General features: G+C 44.4%; 1 protein-coding gene across 1 annotated transcript in view; it reads left to right on the forward strand.

The window, feature by feature from the left end:
• Positions 1–22012, forward strand: part of ASIC2 (acid sensing ion channel subunit 2) — a 950209-nt gene that overhangs the window by 640452 nt on the left and 287745 nt on the right. The window lies entirely within an intron of this gene.

Below are 22012 nucleotides of genomic sequence, written 5' to 3' on the forward strand. Positions count from 1 at the left end.
TGTAGCACCTAGAATAGAAGATGAGAAAAAGGCAGAACTACGTAACCTTGTCTTACTTCGGTCTTTACAGGCCCTTCAAAGTGTACAGAAGGAGATTTGGTTCCGGGTTCGTGCTGCCCACTCAGCCCCGGGGGACTGACTTCCCCATCAGTTTCAGCCTGGGGACTCTGTGTGGATCCGGAAGTTCACTTCCAAGGGACTAGAACCCAAATGGAAAGGACCCTTCACTGTCTACCTGATGATGCCCACTGCAGTTAAAGTAGACGGCTTCTCATCATCATATTCACCACTCTCACGTGAAGGCAGCACGAGAGTAGACAGCTCAGGAAGACGGGCCCTTAAGACTAAGACTCAAGCATACATAAGTCTAACTCTCAGTTTCTTCCTTTTTATCTCTTTAGCCCAGGCATCACACAGACAGGCCCTTTATGGTTTACATGCCTTTCTCGACCAGCCACAAGCAAAACCGGAAGGAGCATTAATAACTTTGCTAACGACAAGACATAAGGTCTTAAATAAGACCACCCCAGACATAGGACAAGATTGCTGGTTATGCCTAAACCCAAAACCCCCTTACTATGTCAGGGTAGGAACTCCCCTAAACCTAACTGAGCTCAGCAGCGCACAGGGCTGTGGATGAGAAACTCCTTCTATGCCAATAACTCTGGAATAATTAGAGAAAGCTTACGACTAGTACAGAGAAATTTAGATGCCAGGGAAAAACAGAGATTAGAATCAAGTAACTGGTTTCATAGGATGTTCAATTGGTCACCATGGCTAACAACTCTTCTAGCTGCTATAGCTGGACCTTTAATCATCCTCCTCCTTTTGTTAACTTTTGGCCCATGTTTCCTTAATTTCTTGTTTGCATATATAAGGAAGAGAATTAATTCTATTAAACTTTTAGTATTACAAAATAGAGGCTATGAGCAAATTCCGCATGAAGAATCAAGGATTTGATTTTCTGCTAAGGCCAGTGGGAAATGTGCTGGCTGGAAAATTACTGCTTGGCTATCGCCCATGAGAACATAGGCTATCGCCCATGGGAACATAGGTTATCACCCATGGGAACATAACATTCTAACAATAAGCTTTCTGCTTCTATACTCCCGTTTGCACACAACCTGTGGGTTAACAGTTAGTAAATAGAAGAAAAATAGACTTTTGTGTTAAGACAGAATGAGGAATGGGATTTAGGGCTTAAAAACCCTGTACCTCTACATTTCGGGGCTGCTCAATTTGGGGTCTGCCTACCCCTGGCAGACCCAGCTGGCTGAATCAAGAGCATATTTCCTATAACTCACTGATTTCTGGTGGTCCGTGTGTCTTTCGGGGGCTGGCGGCTACAACAAGGACAGTATGGTACCTTCAAGGAACAGAGAGGAGCTCAGAGTACTTGGAGAGGATGTGAGGGAGGGAGGGAGGGCAAGGGGAAGGAGAGGAAGCTGAAGAGAAAGGGAGAGTGAAAAGCCTTAAATTCTGTCCTGAAGAGTTTGGTCATTCTCTAGAATTATATTGTCATAAAACTAGCTTGAAACTTGGAATTTAATTCCAAGTGAGTTAACAGTCACAAAATCACCTCTAAGAGTTAAAAACGATGAAGTTGTCCTAGCATCAGCCAAGAGCAGGGCTAAGCTGCTGACCTTTGACATGCCCCATACCATCAACATAGACAGCATCTGCTCTTAGATCAGCCTCGCCAACCTAGTCACTGACCCTGACATCTAGGCCCCACCTGTGTGCTCCAAAGTGCCTTAGTTTATCAATCTGAACTTGACCTGTCTATCTGCAAGCTCCTTTCTGCTCAGCTGGACAATTGTTTGGAGCCCTTCTGGGTGAGTCCTACCATGTTACTGCCTTTGTTCCCAAGATCCAGCTATAATTAAACTATAAGTCAATAGAAATTTTTCCTCCCATTCTAACCTCAGCTGCTATACTTGTAATCTGTTGACTGCTGATTGAATATCTTGGAATTATGGGCAATTAAAGATAAAAGGCTCTTTAGGGATTGTCACGCCCAAACCTCTCATTGTAGTTAATGCCAGGGAGGAGAAATGACTTCCCCAGAATAAAGACTCATTTGAGGGTCTTCTGATTCTCAGGCCAACAAGGATCTCTTGGATGGCCTCTTGGTAACAGGAAATGGCACACTGGTAAACATAGTGGATAACAAACACTCGCAACTTGAGCTTGGGAATTTTTTAGACAACTCCCAGAACTCCATAGTGGACTGAAGCTTGTAAAGTAAGATTTACTCATTCGCTCAACAAATATTACCTAACTACCTGCTCTGTGTCAGGCTCTACAGGAGATACTAAGGAGTCAACAGAAAACAAGACCCAGTTCCCACCAGAGGAGCCTGTATCCTAGATAACAAACAATAATTGCTCAGTGCAAAAAGAGCTTCGATAAGGACTGAGAGAGCACAGAGATGCCTTCGGAGTGTCAGGGGAAAGCTGGATCTTGAAAAATGAGTGAGAATTAGGACAAGTGGGATATAAAGGAGGAGTGGAGCAATCGTGAAGTTGGAGACATTCAAACATCTTCAAGAAACATCTTTGTCACGTGGAAGCAGAGAAATGATGACAAAGGGGGCCGGTGTGATGCTTCGCTGAGGCAAAGCCTCATATTTGTCCTAAGAGGGGAGGAAGGTGGCCTGTAGGTGTGAGTTTTAGGAAGCTAAACCAGAAGTTTGACTGAGGAATTAGGCTGGAGGCAGGAAAACTTGTTTAGGGGACTGTTGCAATATTCGGACACTATAGGGAAGGAGCCTTCATGGATAAGCCATTGATTCGCTCTTTACAACTGCCATTACTTCTGTGTAGATGCCAAGAAAAATTAGTGGGATTATAGGATTTGGTTTGGGAGTCTCCTTTTTACCCACTTTTGAGACATCAAAAAGGTTATGTAAATCTGTAAACAAAGCAGAGGATCATAGATCATTCAGTCCAACCTCTCGTTTATTGGAATGGGAAACTGAGGCCCAAAGAGAAGTGACTTGGCCAATGATACCCCGTTATGATAACTGGCCTCTAAACAGCCCCTCTGACTTGCATCAGAGAAACAATATGGTTGGTGCTGCAGAAAGAGCACTGGACTGTGAGTCCTAGTTCTGGTCCTTCTCATTCTTATGGACTGAATGTTTGTGTCCCCCAAAACTTATTCATTGAAGTCCCTATGTGATGGTTCTTAGAGTTAGGACTTTTAAGAGGTAATTAAGTTTAGATGAGGTCATGAGGGTAGGGCCCTATGATGCGATTTGTGCACTTAAGAGACACCAGAGATCTCACTCCCTCTCCGTGTGCAAGCACTGAGGAAAGCCTCTGTGAGAACACAGAGAGAAGGCAGATGTCTGCAAGCAGGAAGAGAGCCCCACCAGGAACTGAATCTGCCAGGACTTTGATCTTGGACTTCTCAGACTCCAAAACTGTGAGAAATAAATTTCAGTTGTTTCAGCCAACCAATCTGTGGCATTTTGTTGTGGCAGCTCACCCAGACTAAGACACCCATATTCACAGTGTATTTTTCAACAAATCGCTGTTCTTCTCTAGTCCTCAGTTTCCCCACATATCAAAGCGAGTATTGGGCCAAGGAGATCTCTGTGTCTACTTCCAGCTCCTTGATATGATGTGACTATTATCCAGTGAGGAAAGAGAATGAAAACCAAACAACTTCCTAGACTGTCTCTGGCCATTTGCTAAGGGAGGCTGACAGCGGGTGGGCCTGAGCCCAGGTGGCCAAACCAGGAAAGAGCGAGAGGAGGGAGGGGGTGGCATTAACATTCCCCTAAAGCATGCCCGGAAGCTTGGAGGGCCCAGATGGAAAGCAAACAAGCAAACCCTCTGACGTGTGTGGAGCCATAGATCACCTTTCATAGCAGCTGCCACTGCTCCCCTGTTGCCGTGGCAACTTTTCTCTGGATTCTTCTCATTTCCCATCACTCAGCCCCAGAAGCAGGGCCCAAATGACCTGCAAGTGGAGACTAGACAGCCGGGGAGGGAACAGTTGGGGCCGGGGACATAGGTTCAGTGGTTAGTGACTGAGACCTCATAATTTGGAAGGCAGGGCTGGGATTTTAACCCAGGTGTGTGGCATCCTTCTTTGACAAACACTGTTTCACAGCAAAGCTTGGAAAGGGAAGTGGAGCAGTGGAGAATTTTTACATTATTAGTCACCCTGGTTTTACAAAACCACAGTTTTTCTCTAATACTCATTTGTAGCAGCAATGGAAAGGTCACTGCTTTCCACTCCACAATGAACTTACTGTGTGACCTTGGGCAGGTCATTTAATCTTTCTAGACTGTGCTTTCCTAAACTGTAAAATGAGCCAATAATTAATTCAATTCAGGAGCCTGGAGGCAGGCTCTCACCCTCTCCTCCTGCCTGAGATTCTGTGGGTGAGTCCATTGAAATATTCAAAGGGTCTTTGCTGGGGAAATGACAGTCTTAAAATGTAAAGGTTTACCAGTGATTTTTTCCCCCATCATTTTCTATGCATTTAAGAATCGATTTTCTGAGTATTTCTTCCTTTATAGGGAAAAAATGCGTTAGGGGCCAATATATTAATCAATTTCCCATTTTAAATCAAGAGGAAATAGAAGTAAAACATCTTTGAAATTATTATCAAAATCATTAGGAGAAAAGGATTTTTTCTTATCAGGCTTCAATTTACACACAGATACGGTTTTAGGAAGACATTGATTTGTGTAAGGTGGGCAATTCCAAAACTGATATGTCACCTGCTTGAAGGGATAGTATCAAGCCACTTCCTCCCTCCCTGCCTTCCTTTATTTATTCAGTCAATGCTCACATAGTGCCAACTCTGATGACCTTTAATCAAATGCATTTAAGGAGCGTCTGCTCTGTGTCAGGAACTGTGCTAGATGCTAGGGATGCAGTGATAACAAGCCAGGTCCTGTCCTGGAGGAGCACAGACACAGGAGCCAGGGAGACAGACACAGGAGTAAGACTCCCCCAGCCATTATCTATGCAGCCTTTCAATGACCCTATGAGGAAAGTGTTATCATTGCCATTTCAGAGAGAAAGAACTGACACTCCTGAGATAAAGCACCACCTTACCTGCAAGGTCTTTGCTTGACCCACTTTGGACCACTGGCCTTCCCCCTCCAGGCCATATTCTTCAACATGGCCCCAAGCTTGCTCCATGGCTATGTCATCCCTGGCTTCCGACTGGCAGCATCCATCACCCTTCCAGCTCTGGCTTCATCTTCCCCACCACACCTGACCACATCATAGTGTTTCAGCCTATTTGCTCGTCCACAGCCGCCATCACCACTACTTCTTAATCACAGGTCTCTGGACCACTAAAGCCTTTATAAATGGACTTTGGGGGAGTTTGAGAATCCCTATAATTTATGCAAAATTTTTGTTGAATGGGAACATATGCATTTTGAGGGAAGCAAGGCTAGACCATTATCAGATTCTCCAAGGGATTGCGAGCCCCTACAAGGTTGTGCTCCTGAGTAACTGTGCTTATTTCCTCCTGCTTCATCCACAGAGCTTGGTACTTGGCCAATAGATACAGGAAGAAAGGATGCATAGCCACCACTCTTAACTGGTTATACTGTGTAGAGTATAACACAGAGCAGACCTAGAGCCAATGCCCAAACCCTACCCTTAAGGAAATTTGTCTGGAAGAGGAGGAGAAGAATGAAGGAGTAATTGGAAGGATCAGAAAGCCAAATGAAGGTCAAGGAGAAGAGAAGACTCAAGTAGAATAGACCCTCTGGAGATGCCAGCCACAGAGAAAGGCTGAAGGGGCAGGAGTTAGAAAGGAAGGAATAAAATGACCTGAGCAAGATCACAACTCAATCAGTTATCAGCAAATACCTTCAGGCTCTTCTTAGGGTCCAGAAACTGTTCCAATGCCTTATTTTGTGAGTCACAGATCACAGAAGCACTGGGGTGATGGAAAGCATCCTGGACGTGGAGACTGGAGACTTGGCATTTGGACTAGATCCTGCTGCTCTTCATCAGTGTGCCCTTGGACGAGACTCTTCAAACCTCAGTTACTTCACCTGTAAAAATGGGGACAACATCCTGGTCCCACTTCCATAGTTATTACCATGAGATGTGATGGGTATTATTACACATAGGGTAATTACCACTAACAGACGTCACACTGACAGGTCCTAACATTTAAAAACCAGACTTCTGGAAGTCAGTTGTTGTCAATGTCTCCCACCTCTGTGTGCCAACAGAGCTAATTTCAGGTTACAGACACAGAAAGCTATTCGCATATTACACCCCCAACCACACCCCCACCTCTTAAACTCAGGACATGTTCTGCAAGCCTCCACTCTCGCCCTGCCCCAGCTGGTTCTCAGTGGTCTCAGCCTTCCCACCTGAGACCTTTGAATTATCCTTTATACCTCTCTCTGTCCACCACCCCCCACCACTCCCATGGGGCCTTCCTATTTACTTTCTCAGCCCAGTGTCCATAATGTTATGGTTCATCTCAATGTGACTCCAATATCTCACTACCTCCCTTTGCATAGTTTATTTATTCCCCCATTTCAAGCCAGAGCCTCCTTATCTACATGTTCCTCCCAGCCTTTTCCAGATTTCTGCAATGGCCAGTGAGCAGGAGACCATGGTCATCTCTCCTAGGCCTCCAGGGCTGAGGAGAGAGTGTCCCAGGTGTTCTCATGCAGGCAGAACTTCCAGTGAGAGATCTGAAAGCACTGTGAAACTGGCAAAGGCGGTCTTCCAACCTTCTTAAGCGTCTGTAGTGAGAGGCCCTTGGGGTAAGTTGAGCTGCTTGAAAGCGAGGGGTTTCCTCTTTCTTTCCATCTCCAGGAGACAAGTTCTGCTTAGGGCTTCGTATGCCATAGGTAATAAATACATTTATGCTCAAGAGAAATAAGCAGCCATAGATCTTCTATATGGGAGGCAGTTTCTTTTATTTCAATCACATGAAATGGGGCCCGACCAATGAGCCAGTGTGAGAAAGAGATCAACACAGAATTGTAAAATGGCTGAGGCTAAAATCTCCATTTAATAAAACCTGAAAAATAAAAACCCTAAGAGCAGGTTGCCTCCTTGTGCTTTGAACAGAGAAACTGAATAACAGATGATTGGAAAAAACAAACATGGAAGGAGCTTAGGGTCTCTCTTCTGGCGGCCTCGGTGGGAGGAGTGGGCTGTGGGAGAGGCAAAGGGCTTGCTGGGAAAAGCCGGAGCCCCTTCTGGGGAACAGTTGTGTGTGTTGTCATCTGTTCCACAGACACTGAGCATCTCCTATGCGCGAGGTAAGTGCACAGGCTTGCCCAAACAAGACAGGTCCAGCTTCAGCATCATTCCCTATGGCATAGCTTACGAATATTCAGTCACGCCAATTCTACCTTCAAAATTGTTGCCATTCCTGCAAGCTGATTATTCTATTATTTATTCAACCATATCATTTAAATTGACTTACTTTTTTTAAATGTAAATACCAACTCAAGTGTTATTCATGAAATCACACATTTAAAGTGCTGGTTATCTTTTCTCTAGTATATATTAAAATAAATCCATAATCATAGATCCCTGCTTGCCTGAGTTAATACTATCTAAAAGTGTCTGTGTATTGTCAATGACATGTATATCACATATTGGGAAATGCTACTGGATGGGGGAAAGTATCAGTTAGGAATAAGTTTGGCATCGTACAATGGAAAACCCCAAATAATTGCCATAAACAAAATAGAAAATTATTTTTATCTAACATAAAAGAATTCTGGATATAAACAATCCAAAGTCTGGTGTAGCTGCTCCAGGGTTAGTAGAGACCCAAACTCCTACTGTTCATCAACACTATCCTAGCATGTGCTTCCATTCTCAAAGTCACTTGATGGTCCAAGATGGTTGCTGTAGCATCACCCATCACATCTGTATTCCAGGAGGCAGCAGAAAGGGAAGGGAGGACAAAAAAGGAGGACCTTTTTAAGTCAGCTTGTTGAGGAGCTTTTCTACAAGTGCTTCCCTTACATCTTTTCGGCTAGAACTTTAAGAGAGCAGTTTTGCTTCATGTGTGAGAATCAAGTTCTAGGTACCTCTTGAGCGCTGAGCCCCCCTATTTGGCTTCCAGTGCTTGTCTGAACTTCTATCGATTTTGGCCTTGACTTTTAGCTGCCTTCGCCAAAACTAGGGCTTGGCCCTGAACCTTAGACCAGATAAGTGGCAGTAGCATGATACTGTCGCTTTGTTTTCACCTGACTTTTTCTTCTAAAATGGGATTCTGCTTCAGAAACTCATCTCATTGACTTGGATGTACCTCTTTGACCTAAAATCTGGACCCAACCTGGTACCAAGCATCAGTGCCACCTAAAAAACCCCTTTCGACTTCCTATACTCCAGCCCCAGATGAGACCTTTCAGACATTAATTTCTGTTCAGATCATATTAGAGTTAGCTTTGCCCCCTTCTCTGCCCTTAGCATTGAGTGAATTCTATTTAATCTCCTCTTGGCTAGCACACCTGTTCCCCTTTTGCCATCATGCTAGCCAGGTAGCCAGAGCTATGCTCTTCAAATGTATCCAATCATCTCTCTCTCTCTTCCATGTGGCCTTCAGGAGTTCCTGACTCTCTCCTCTGCTGCTGTTGTCCATTGAGACATTTTTGCCTCTCCTGCTGACTCCTGTTGTCTCGTGTTGGAAAAAAAGACACAGAATTCTCTGACCTTCTGCCTGCAATTGCTTCCAGTTTAGTCTTTGCTGATTTCTATTTCCTATAAAGATCTTCAATAGGCACAGTTATCTCCTAGTGTAAACCTTTTCTGTTAATGCCTTATGCAAAAATTTCTCTGCAATAATATGTAACATTGTTATACAATAATTAGAGATTAGTTAATGTTTAGCCTTTTATTTAATAATGAGTTTCATTATAATGAGAAAAGCACAATTGCCGAGCTTATGTATTATTCACCTATCATGTTCTCCTTTGCAACTCAATGTCCAGCACTTCAAGAGCATCTAATAAATGTTTACTAAAAAGATGAATAAGTGAATGATAATATATGTTCTCATTTGTCTATGCCACAAGGGACTCTAAATCTATAGGTCATGACATAATAATTACACATTATTATTCATGAGGAGGCACCTTGTAAAGTGGAGTTATAGGAACTAGAACATGAGTCAGCAAACTTTTTCTGTAAAAGGCCTGATAGTGAATATTTTAGACTTTGTAGGCCATATGGTCCCTTTTGCAACTATTCAGGTTGCCACAGGAGCACAAGAGCAGCCAAAGAAAGTATATTAAATGAATGAATGTGGCAGTGTTCCAATAAAACTTTTCACATGTCACAAAATAATATTCTATTATTCTCCTTTTGATTTGTTGAACCATTTAAAAATGTTAAGCCATTCTTAGCTCACATGTTGTATATAAACAGGTGGCAGGCGACATTTGGCTGTGGACCGCAGTTTGCCAACTCCAAATTTAAACTATGGTTGTCAAACTCTAGTGTGTGTAAGAACTACCTGGGATACTTTCTAAAATACAGATTGTCAGACTCTGCAGCCCAGGAATCCATTTCAGTAGGGATGAGGTGAGGCACAGAAATCTGCCTTTTTAGAAAGCAAGTAATCCTGAGATCCTACTATGCAAAAACCCAATCATTAATTAAGGCAAGTTAGGCTGCCAACACAAATGAACCCCCAAACTGTAGTGGTTTAATACAACATCAGTTTATTATATAGAGTTCTGGGTAGTTTTCAACTCATGGATAAGTCTCCTCTACACCTATGTTCAGGACCCCAGGACTTCATGTGTCCCAAAGTCACCCTAGAAGTTGACATTCATAAGCAGAGCAGACATTAAGTATTAGGATCCTAGTATGTAGGACGTTAATATGGGCCAGACCTGGAAGAGGTACGCAGCACTGTCACTTTGTTTCACTGGGAAGAAGTTGGCGAATGGTCTTGTTCAACTAGAAAGAGGATAAGAGAGGTGGCCTAGCCAAGGAAGAATGAAAGAACATAGATTTTAATGCTGAGCTAGTGGTCCCACTCCTCCAAGCTAAAAGAAATAACTAACAGCGGAAGTTCTTCCTATGAACATTTCAGTCTGGTAAGCTTTTGAAATAGGCAACAGAAGATCGAGGTTTTAGACCTGGCTCTACTATTTCCATGGGATATTAGGCCTCAGTTTCTTAATCTAGAAAATAAGGATAACCACTCTGTCGTCCCTCCCTCACTAAACTGTGAAGCTCACTGTAAACCCCAGTGGGCACATGAGAGGAAGGAGTTCAGCTCTGACTATGGGTCTGGCAGGGGGTCTTCCAGAGCAGGCTGGGGATTAGGTGCCTCTGTTCACGCTGAAGAGTGGTTCTCAAAGTGTGGTCTCCAAATTAGCAGCAATGCATCACCAGGGAATTTATTAGAAATGCACATTCTCATGCCCCACCCAAACTGAACCCAAGAGAAACTCCGGAGTGAGCCCAGCAATCTGTGTTTTAACCAGACATCCCAAGGATGCCGATGCACACTCAGATTTGAGAACCACTACTCTAGGCTGTCCCTACCCCACAAGCTGTTCCCTACTGGAAGACAAAGGAAAGAAGACCCTCTTTCCTCCTCATAGAGTCTGGAACGCCCTGGAGATTTGCCATGCAGCAATCTTCATGCAGCAGCAGCAATGAGCAACAGAGACATATACCAGCCTCCCCTTGGAGCCCTGCACTGCATCGAGCCCTCTAATTGCAGTGGCTGAAGAATCGCTCATTTTCCAAAGACCTAATTACATAGTGAGGCCTTCATGCCTGTGGTGCTTCTTACAAATTGTGCAGCCCGGTGCTGGCTCTGAGTGCAACCTACTGGGGCCTTCATGTGAATACTATTAAGACCTGATGTTAATACTTTGTGGCCAAAAGCAATGTCTGCAGAGGTGGCCTTTCTACCTCCCCTTCTGCAGTCACCTTTCTATCTCCCCTCCCCCCCCACTCCCCCGCAACTGAGCAGCATGCAGCAGATCCTAATTGTGGTAGAGACCAGCCAGTGAGCCTAGGAATGCAAACTATGGCTACATCATCAGGGATGTGCTGGCATTTCTGGTCCCAATGTCTGCCCAGCATGGGTGCCTCTCTTATTCCGTGGCCTCAGAATCTGGAGGTGGTGTGGGAGGTAGACAGGTCTGAAACCTGGCCTGGCTGCTGACCAGCTGTGCAAACTTCCTTAAGCCATTGAACATTCCTGAACAAATATAATAATGATCCTTGCCTCACAGGGCTGTCCTAAAGACTCAGTAAAAAAAGAATTTATTAAAGTGCCTGGCCCAACACCTTCTGTCACCAGGCCAGTACTTACATAGATTCCTGCCTCATCACTCACTTTCACCATCCACCTTCACTCCTGTCACAGTGAATGGGTGAATGATGTGGAATTCTCTGAACCTCTACATATGCTTGTTCTCTGTCCCAAATACTCTTTGTGCTTATCCCCCACTCCTGGCTGATTCCTGCTCATCTGTCAGGTCTCATCTTAGAAATCACTTCCTCTAGGAAGCCACCCCTGATCCCTACCCCTACCCCAGGTCTAGTTTAGTTTCACCTTCTCTGGGATCCCGTTGACTCCTAATCTTTCCAAACCCAGCACTGATCATATCATCTGATTCCCTCTACACCGTAAACTCTGACTACACAGGAAACTTGACTGCCTTTTTCACAATTGCAGTCCCATGCTTGGCAATCAGTAAGTGTACAATAAATGCTAAATGAATAAATGAACAGAAAGTGTGCAGTAAATGTTGAACGAATGAATGACTCAACAGGGCTCAGGCTGGGATCAGGATAAATTCAATTCAGCAAACAGTTGTGAAATTTCTACTAGTCAAGAGCTGTTATGGGAGCAGAGGAAACCAAGATAGATAAAATACAGTCCCTACATTCAAATAATTTACAATCTTAAAAGCTGTGCATGTAAAGAATGGAAGGCACACCTTGGAGGAAGAAGCTCAAGACTTTAAAGCCCCAACTTATCCTGCTCCAGTGCCCAATAACAACTCCTACCACAGGAAATTTCTTGGGACAACCTGCAATGGAGCCCTCAGCACTAGCTTATCCTGTTTTCCACTCAGAGGAGCTTTGGCCCCAGACTTCTCCTCCACTTCTGCTTCTCAAATTTGTATTCGTGGGCTTTGGTGCTTTTTGTTTTATCTGCCACCAACTAAAACTCTGGAGATACACATACTCACACACATAGACACCTACACAACATTTTTACTGCTCGCAGATCTTCTCCCAGTCTGTTATGGGCAACACGCACATACCAGCATCCATGTCCTGAGAACCTGCTCTGTTGAACACTAAGCTGGATGTACGTGTGTGGGGAAAGAGGAAGGAAGAAAGGACAGTGGTGAATAAAAAGACATGGCCTCTACCCCAAATCATCATTGCAGGAGGCTGACAAACTGTAGTAAGTGCTGAATGTATAACCAGGGGGGCCGACGTCATGGTGGGAGCCAGGAGAAGGAGTGACATGTGAATGGAGGTCAGAAGGACAGGTAGGGACCCAGCAGGCCTTCCAGGGAAAGCTGAAGAGGAGAATGTTCTCTGCAGTGGAACAGCCTGGCCTGAGTGGGAAGGAATCCAGAGCTCTTAGAAGGGCAGCACAGCTGGGGATGGGGATGGGGATGGACAGAGAGGGGGCACAGACCCTGTGGAGGATTTCTGCCTTTATTCCAAGAACAATGGGAAGTCACTGAGGATTTTGAGCAGAGGGTGACTTGGTCAGGTTTGTACAGATAGAAGTTCACACTGGCTGTAATGGCAATGAGAAGACCAGTAAGAAGGCTATTGCCATGGTCCAGGTGAGAGATGGTGTGCTCTCCACGAGGGGATTGATGTGGGGATGGAGAGATGGGGATGAACGAATTTAAAGATGCTCCCGGGCCATCACTGGGAGAGTCTCGAACAGCCCCATGGTACACATGATGAGTATAACCTTGATGGAGGCCCTGTACATGGTCAGAGTGTCCTGAAAAGCAAGTGATTAACATGTAAGTTAAGCTGACCATACCACTCTATTCCCAGGCCTAAAATGCTAAGAACCATAAAAATGGTTCAAAGTCCTTTGGAACTCCTAGGAAGAGGAGGTCACTCCTGGTTCAGGAATAAAGAAAAAGAAGAAGTGACATTTGGCTGGGCCTTGAAGAACAGATAAGGTATAGACATGAGAGGGAGTGGAAGTTGGAGAGCAGAAGGTTCCACCATGGCTATGAGTGTGTTCAAGGCATGATTATAGAAGGGTGAATGGTGCAGTTGGCTTAAGTGCTTTAAGGCAAACAGCTAACAATAGATGAGTCTAGAATGGAAAGAGTCTTAAATTCCAAAATAAAAAGAATAGATGTTATTTCATGGATTTGGGGAGACATTCAATTACAAAGAAATCTAAAACACTAATTCAGAAAGATCTATGCACCTCTATGTTCATTGCAGTGTTATTTACAATAGCCAAGATGTGGAAGCAACTTAAGTGCCCATTAATAGACGATTGCATAAAGAAGAAGTGGTACATATATATAATGGAATGTTACTCAGCTATAAAAAAAAGAATAAAGTCTTTTCATTTGTGACAACATGGATGGACCTGGAGGATATTATGCTAAGTGAAATAAGTCAGGCAAAGAAAGAGAAATACTGTATGATCTCATAATGTAATTATTGAACTTATCTTTTATGTCAGCATTGGGCTGAGCTCTGGGAATGCAGTATCAAGACTTTAAATGAGCTCCAAATCCAGTGGGGAGGCAGATGTGTAAGTGTCGGGAGGCAGAGGTATAAATGCCATTAGCTCGGTTTTAGAGGAAGGGTGAGGCTTGACCTAGTCCTCGAAAAATAAGGACAAGTTCCCCAGGAAAGAGAAGAAAAGAGGAAGGGGAGGAAAAGAGTAGGAAAGGAGGAGAAAGAAGAAATTCCAACAGCTAGAAGAGGAAATGCACAGCATGCAGGAAAACCCCTTGGTAAGTGTGAGGAACTGCCGAGCATCGAGATGTACCTTGAACTGAAAGCTCATGCTGAAGTGTTGAGAGGCAGGCAGGCAGGAATCAGCCATGGGGGCTTCACAGGATTTCTTCCAGTCTTGGAAATTTCCCTCTGGAAATGGTTGGAGGATGGTTTGGAGAAGAGGAAAGAATCCAGAGGCAAAGCTCTATTGCAGGGTTTTGAACAATGGAATTAAACGGACAATAATTGAATCAAAGATCTATAGGCTGAAGGGTCTTATGACATCATCTGCTCTAAATGTTCCCATTTTACAGAACATTAGTGAATGGAAGGTAGGAAAAGCTGGCTGCCATGGGTAGAAGTGAATGGAAGGTAGGAAAAGCTGGCTGCCATGAGTAGAAGTGAATGGAAGGTAGGAAAAGCTGGCTGCCATGGGTAGAAGAGATTAGAAAGGAGAGTTCTGGAAGGGTCCAAGCAAAGGGTAAGAAGGGCCTCTCTGGGATCAGGCAGCCATGGAGCACAGTGGGCAGATACCAAAGCATCTCACACTCTGGTTGAGTGTGTGTTGGATAGATGGTGATGGAGGGGTCAGATATGACATTTCCAAGATTTCTGGCCTGTTGTTTCTGCGAAGATGGGGGCTAGTAATCTAGGAGATGGGTAACCTAGGAGAAAGAGAGGGGTGCAGGAAAGATTATGTGCGAGGTTCTGGATGTGCTGATTTTGAGGTACCTGCATAATGTCCATATAGAGATAAAGTTAGAAGTTCAGGTAGATAAAGCTGAAAGTTTCAGATAGAGACTGAGGAGGTATCCTTGGCGGGGTGGGGGGGTTGGGTAGGGGTGGTGGGAGCCGTGGGAGAGGAGGCGCTAACCCAGGGAGTGGAAAGAGTAGAGATGAGGGCACAGGACAAAGCCTAGAAGGAGGACCATATAGGAGACTGAGGAGGAGGCACTAGAAAAGTACTGCAGGAGGAAGAAGATGGTTTTAAGGACCTAATTGTCAACGGACTCGCTGCTGGTCACATAGTCTATCAGCTGGTGAAGAGCAGGTCCCAATCCCAGATGCCCCAACTCCTCACTCATCATCTCCCCAGCACCTCCATGTCTACCCCCTCCCGCACTCTGAGTGCAAGGATAAAGAAATCCTCCGAAAAACTCTAAAATGCTCAAAGATCATAAATGCAGGGTGCCAGCCTTCCTTGACTTTGATTTCTCATGGAAATTTTCTTTAAGAAATAAAGTTGCATTATAAATGCATTTCGACATGCTTCACAATCAAACATTTTGTAATCACGGGAACAGCTTGGTGGCAGGGAAATAGGAGGCTTCAGCATGTATGAGAGCGCTGCTGAGAGATAGGGTTTCACTTGGAAGGAGGATCCCCTGGGGAGAAAAGTAAGCTCTGTGCCTTGGTGGGGGTGTGGGGCGGGCATGTAAACAGGGACAAGACTGATGAAGAGAGGATACAGAATCATTAGACCCGTGTAAAAATATCTCGACCTGGGGGCTAATGTTTTCTGAATGGCTTCGTATAGCAGCTTAAAAAAAAAAAAAAAAAAGGAGCATGTGGAAGGGAGAGTTTAAAGCCAGCTTCGATCTCCTTGCCCTTCCATTTGCAGTGGAGCAGGTCACAGTGTCCAAACACCCAGTCAGTCACGGAGAGCCAGTGGGTCCTTGGAAATGGGGAGGGGCATGCAGGCGGAGAGGAGAGGGGTGGAGGGGGACTAACTGTAACTGAACCCGCCCATGCTAGCTCAATGATGGGGTCTTAGTATTAGCTTCATTTTCCTGGTTTTCATAGTAAGGCTTAAAAAACTTGAGTACTTTGTCAAGTCGTAGTTAACAAGTAATGGGACTAAAATTTGAACCCAGAGCTTCCTGACAGCAGTCTATGCTGTTTTCAGCACTACAAGGAAAGTAGAGAGTCCCTATAGTAGGAACAAGGGAGATTTGGAGATTTTAAAGGAACGCCGCCTCCCTTCCCCACACCTCCAATACGATGGTGAAATCTCATCTAGGTGGGCAACTTTTTTTGCAGAGAGGAGCTATAACATCATCAGATTCTAGTGTTTCTGTGACTCATGGGCGGTTCGGAGTTGCCAAAGTCCTGAGATGCAGAGAAAAGTTAGCAATTTAGTATTTCTTGCAGCTGCTCTTTGCTGGCTCAGCAGAGGTGTAAGTCACAGTCCCAGCCCTCGTGAGCTTACAGCTGGGCAGCAGGACAGACACGTGCAACATTCATCTGAGACAGCATATAACTAGGGATTAACTGTATGTTTTGGACCCAGCACGCCCACAATGAGGGTGATAAAGAGGAGCAGGCAGAACCCAGGAAGACTCTGTAGAGAAGGTGAATCTTCATTTAGACTTTACAGAATGGATGAGACTGGGGCAAATACAACACGCCCACAATGAGGGTGATGAAGAGGAGCAGGCAGAATCTGGGAAGACTCTGTAGAGAAGGTGAATCTTCTTTAGACTTTACAGAATGGATGAGACTGGGGCAAATTTTCAGCCCACTCTTGCTTGGGACACTAACATCCACAGGCTCAAAGGATTTCCCCACTAAAATGGAGTAAGAAATGTTTCAATTCCCAGAACAAATTACCTTAATGGAGAGAATTTTTTTCTAATAAACTGTTCTTAAACTTTGGATGCCTGCTACCACTTGGCCGCTAGTGAGTGCTGTAGGTGACACAGAGAATGACAAGCGGAAATGAATGCCAATGGGAAACCAGTAATGTGTTTTTGTTCAAAATATTTTATTGTGATTATTCTTTTTTGAGTTGCAGAGACCTGCCTACATATAATATGGCCATATTTCCTGCTAGAAAAATGGTTCCAGGTCTGGATGATAGAATTAAATATGTCAATATTTTATGGCATTTCACACAGAAAACTGAGACTTCAGGTGCTTCATCACCTAAACCACTTTGGAAGCCAGTAGGATAGATTGGGAGGTGGGAGCAGGGACAGGTGGAGGGCGTTCTACATGAGGGAAACAGAAAGAAAAACTTTTTTTGTAGAGATTGGAATGAACACAGCCTGGCAGAAACATACGTCTGCCCAGGTGCCTGGAAAACTGCTTTTCAACTTTCAAATACTGTATGACCTGTAACCTCTAGCGCCAAAGGCAGAGCCAATTGTATGACCCAGAAAAGCTGACTCCTAGTTCGCCGCTTCCCCACTCCCCATCCTGCCCCAGTCCCTCTTCATTGGATATCACACATTGATGTTAAGTGGAATTCGATGCATGTTTTGTTTGGCCCACCAACTTTTTTCATAATTTTTTTAAAATTATTTACCAATATTTGTAAATGCGACAATTTTACATAAAAATCCAGATTTCTGGCTTCTTTTAAAAAATCAGAAGACAGGACGATAGTGAGTCTTCATTCTCATATGACACTAATAGGTACAGATGAGAAAGAGTTGCTGCCTTTTGCAGACCATAGACTCCTCAGTCTTCACTACTCAAAGTATGGTCCCTGAATCAGAAGTGTGAGCATTACCTGGGAGCTTGTTAGAATTGCAGACCCTCGGGCTCTACCCCAGACCTATCGAATTAGAATCTTCACTTTAACAGTATCCGCAGGTGTTTTGTTTGCATATTGGAGATTGAAAAGCACAGATCTGGTCCCCCCAAGTTCTGGCCTGTTCCCCCAAGTTCTGGCCTGGTTCTCTTATTTACCTCAGTGGCCTGGCCTGGGGACACATGACATTCCTACTCTAGATCTAGTTCATTCTTAAACAAGGTACCACCTAAACCCACCCCGTAGACCACCACCATGAAACCTCAGGAGAAGAGAGTCCAACTTGAACCCACCTTCTCCCAAAAGACCATCGGGCTAATTCTATCCGGCCCACAACCTCTTCGGCTCAGTCTCCCCTAAAAGCCCAAGCCCTCTTGGTGTCCCTCATCACAGAACCTCACCCCCTTACTGCTCTGCACAGCCCCTAATCTCACCCATTGTCCCAGCCCTCTCCACCTGTGTGGTGCCCTCAGGAGCTCACAATCTATGGGTAGGAGCATCCCAACAACTACAACCCTTCTCTGAATATTTTCTTCACCTTTTCACCCTAACAATAGCCCATTTCAACACTTTCACCTGTACCTCTACCTATTCTTAAGGGCTGAAAGTGGGGTAGCTCTTTTAGCTCCCAAGTGCTGCCTCCTAACCATGTAGATTCCCTACTTACACACACACACACACACACACACACACACACACACACACACACACACACACAGCTTCCTGGAGGTTAGTGCAGCCTTGAACACCAGCTAGCTAGCTAGCCCTTCTTACTGCCCTGACCTCAGTCAGTATCTGTCTCCCTGTGTCTCCTCTAACACTTCTATCCTCACGCACAGTAACTGCAGAATCCCCATGGGTGGGTCATCTAGCACTTGGCCTTTGAGTTTCTTGACCTCATTTTTTCCAGTAATTAATTTTTTGCCCTACGTCAGCTTCCCAGCGACACGGTCACGAGCTTGACTTTATCATCACCCACAGTTGCACCACCTTTGAGAATTCGTGACTTTAAGTATCCCCTCTTATCCTACCGGCTCACTCGTGCCAGTGCTCAGGCTCCAGCAATTCTGTGAGCTCATCAAGGCTTCTGAATAGATGACCCTACCACTTCTCACCCCCAGTCATCCCCTCCAGTCCTCAGTTCTCTCTTAATCTTTCTTTCATCGCATCCTTTGTCACTATAATCACTCTACCAAACACCTGTAAGTCCTTTGCCACCTCTGTCTCTTCTTACCTCCCAGGGAAAGCCCTGTGCATAATTAGATCTGACTCTCCACCTGCTCCAAGTTGCCAATGCAGAAACACACGTCCAACTTTAAATTCACAGCCGGAGATCTCAAACAGGCACTCATTGTCGCCTGGCTATCTTACTATATTCTCCAAGTTCACTTGCCTATTCTTCGAAATAACTGTTTCACATCTTCTACTCCCTATTCAAAACTCTTACATCCTTCCCCCCAAAATACGCATGCACATATGTATGCACAACAGCCATGGTCCTTATCTCATGCTTGAGTACGATTAGATGTAACTAGATAGACACTCTCAGATTTCCACTCTGAAAAGATGCTGCTCTGAACCCATCTTCTTTGTCTTTCCTCTCGCTCCTACAGATGAAGTGTCCCTGCCTCTTTCAAAGGCCGCCCCTCCTCTTGTGCTCACTTCCGCAATTCAGTTTCACCTCCCTTGCACCTTCCATGGCTCCCTTCCACCAACATCATTTCCCTCGATATATAAACTTGTTCTCAGATCTTCTACTGGCAGCACGCAAGCCCCCATTAACCCTTCGGGCACTGCTCTACTCTGTTTCCCTTCACAGAAAAACTTCCTTTTGAATAAAGGTGCCTATAGCTGTCCGTGTTTCTGCCTCACATTGTCTTTTTCAACCTATGCTGATCACACGCGCAGCCCTACCAGCACAGGACACTGCCTGGCCTCCTGCCAAAGCCACTGCTTGCCCCATTGGACTGTCACTCATCTGTTCTCACACTGCTGAAATTAACACTTTTCCTTTCCGCCTCTTTCCGGAATCCTTTCCTTCTCTTGGCCTCCATGACAGCTCACTCTCACTCATAGTCTCTCCGTCTTGCTCTTCTTCGCCAGTTGTGCCTTCTTTGCTGAAACTCTAAATATCGAAGTATCTCAGGGCTCTGTCTGGGGTCTCTTTCTCTTCTTTCTCTACATTTCTTTCCCTTGCTAACGTATGCAAATAACTCCCAGATCTGTATTTCCAGCTTTAATCACTTCTCAGAGCTCAAGGTGCAAATATCCGATGGCCTTTTTGACATCTCCGTGTGGGTGTCTGCAGGCATCTTAAACTTAGACGGCCAGAGCAAAACTTTGAATCCCCACTGTCCCTATCACTCAATCACATGTGCACACATGTTCACATACGTGCACACGCACATGCACACATGGAGAAAATCCCGGATTATTACCCTCAGTTCTTCCCCATCTCAGAAAATACCACCACTGTTCACCCTATCACAAGCCAAAAATCTTGGAATTTACCTTTATTCTTCTCTTTGACTCACTGCTACCTCTACCCAACAATCGATCAACAGAGGCGTTTATTTAATTTCAAAGTACATTGGGAAATGTATATACATGTCTCGATGTTTCCACTTCTGCTATTATCACCTTCCTCCAAGCCACCACCATTTCTCATCACACTATTAAAATAACCTCTTAATTAGTCTCTGAATTCCATTCTTGGTTCCTAAAATCCATTCTCCATACAGAAGCCAAAGGTATATATTTTTAAAGGCATATATCAGACCATGTCACTCCTCTGCTTAAACCCGCCTATTGCACTTGAAACAAAATCTAAATTCTTTCCCCAAGGATTACAATGACCTACATGATTCAGCTTTCACCTTCCTCTCCAATTTCATTTGTGTTACTCTTCCTCTTGTCCACTACTTGAATATACCAATCTCTTTTCCACCCCAGGGACTTTGCACCAGCTCTGCTTTCTGTTTAGAATTCTTTCTACCCTGGTCTGACCACCCAATCAGAAGTAGTTACCCAATTGTTCATGAGCATATCACTGTTTTAAATCTCTCCTCCATATTTACCATTCCTATTCTTTTCGTTTGTTTGTTTCTTTATAAACGATCTCCCCTCACTAGATCATAATATGTGTGAGAACAGGGCACCTTGACTTACTCACTGCTATGTTCTCAGTGCCTAGAATTGTACCTGACCCAGAATAAGGGCTCAACAAATATTTGTTGAAGGAATGCACACACACAAAAAAAATGTCACCAAAAGAAAAATTGCTGATCTCTAAAATTATAAGGATAAAGTTTAGCTTTCTTCAGAGGACAGATTCTTTTTAAGAACTTGGGTACCTTACTGCATTTGAATGCAAATGGACACTTACTAATTACAAATGAGCCTTATCTATATTCAAGAGTCTCCCTTTTCTATCTGGAAACACTTTGGTAGTCAGGAGTTCTGGTGGCTTAATTGGAAAGTTCTTTTTTTAAAAGGTTTTTTTCTGTTTTGCCTTAAAACTTCTTGTGGTGTGCTAATTCAAGCTGCTGTCCTCAGCCCTAAAGGAACAAGGATTTGCTACATACATAGTGGCATGACTCCCACAATTAAGAATTTTTATTCATTTTTTGATGATTCATTCATTCAAGTATATGTTAGCACCCATACGTGCAAGAAGCAAGAATATAGAGCTGAGACCTGGTCTGTGTTCTCAAAGAATGTCCCATCTACTCACCAACCAGACCTTAAGAAATGTATTCGTGAAGTAGTAAGTTAACAACATGAGAAACGTGTGAATAGGGTTAGGTGGGAAGACAGACCACAGAGAGATCTACTACAGTCAAGGAAGGCCTGTGACCATTATTTAAACATATTGTTTCATTTAACCTTTATTCCAACCCTATGAGACAGGGATTTCTATCTCCAATTGACAAAGAAACAGGCCAAGGAAAATCAAATCTTTGGCTCAGGGTCACACAGTGTTAAGTGGCCAGATCAGGATTCTAATGCGGTTCTTCTAACCAGGTTCTTTCTCTATTACGGTTGTGTTTCAAAATTGTTATCTGCTCCAGGCCTTCCTGATGCCATATGCCTGCCAGGTTACGGTGACTGTCAGCTGCCAGCCTGCACGTGTCTGGTGCTACTGCAGGAATAGTCCTCATTACTTAGCACTGAACATTCTTGTCACTGACAACCTGAAAACCAGCACCTGCTTCTCTCTCTGCCCTGCCCTACCTGCCTCAGGGGGCTTACATCTTCCTTGGCAACTGGTCAAAAGAGTCATTTAAAAGTTTTACTGAGAACCCGCTATGTCTGAGGCATTGGGGGAATGGGGGTGGGGAGCTACAAAGATGACTGAGACATGGTCCCTGCCCTGGAAGAATTAATTGTCTGGTAGGGAAGTTGGACATCTAACCTGATTTTGACATCATGATATGCTAAGTGCTATCATGAGGCATGAACAAATCCCTATGGGCAGACTGAGTCTGGAGCACAAGCCTCAGCCTGGCGGAATCAGGGAAGGCTTCACAGAGGAGT

The sequence above is a fragment of the Pteropus alecto genome, unplaced genomic scaffold (genome assembly GCF_000325575.1).
Source record: "Pteropus alecto unplaced genomic scaffold, ASM32557v1 scaffold98, whole genome shotgun sequence".
Classification (NCBI taxonomy): Eukaryota; Metazoa; Chordata; class Mammalia; order Chiroptera; family Pteropodidae; genus Pteropus; species Pteropus alecto.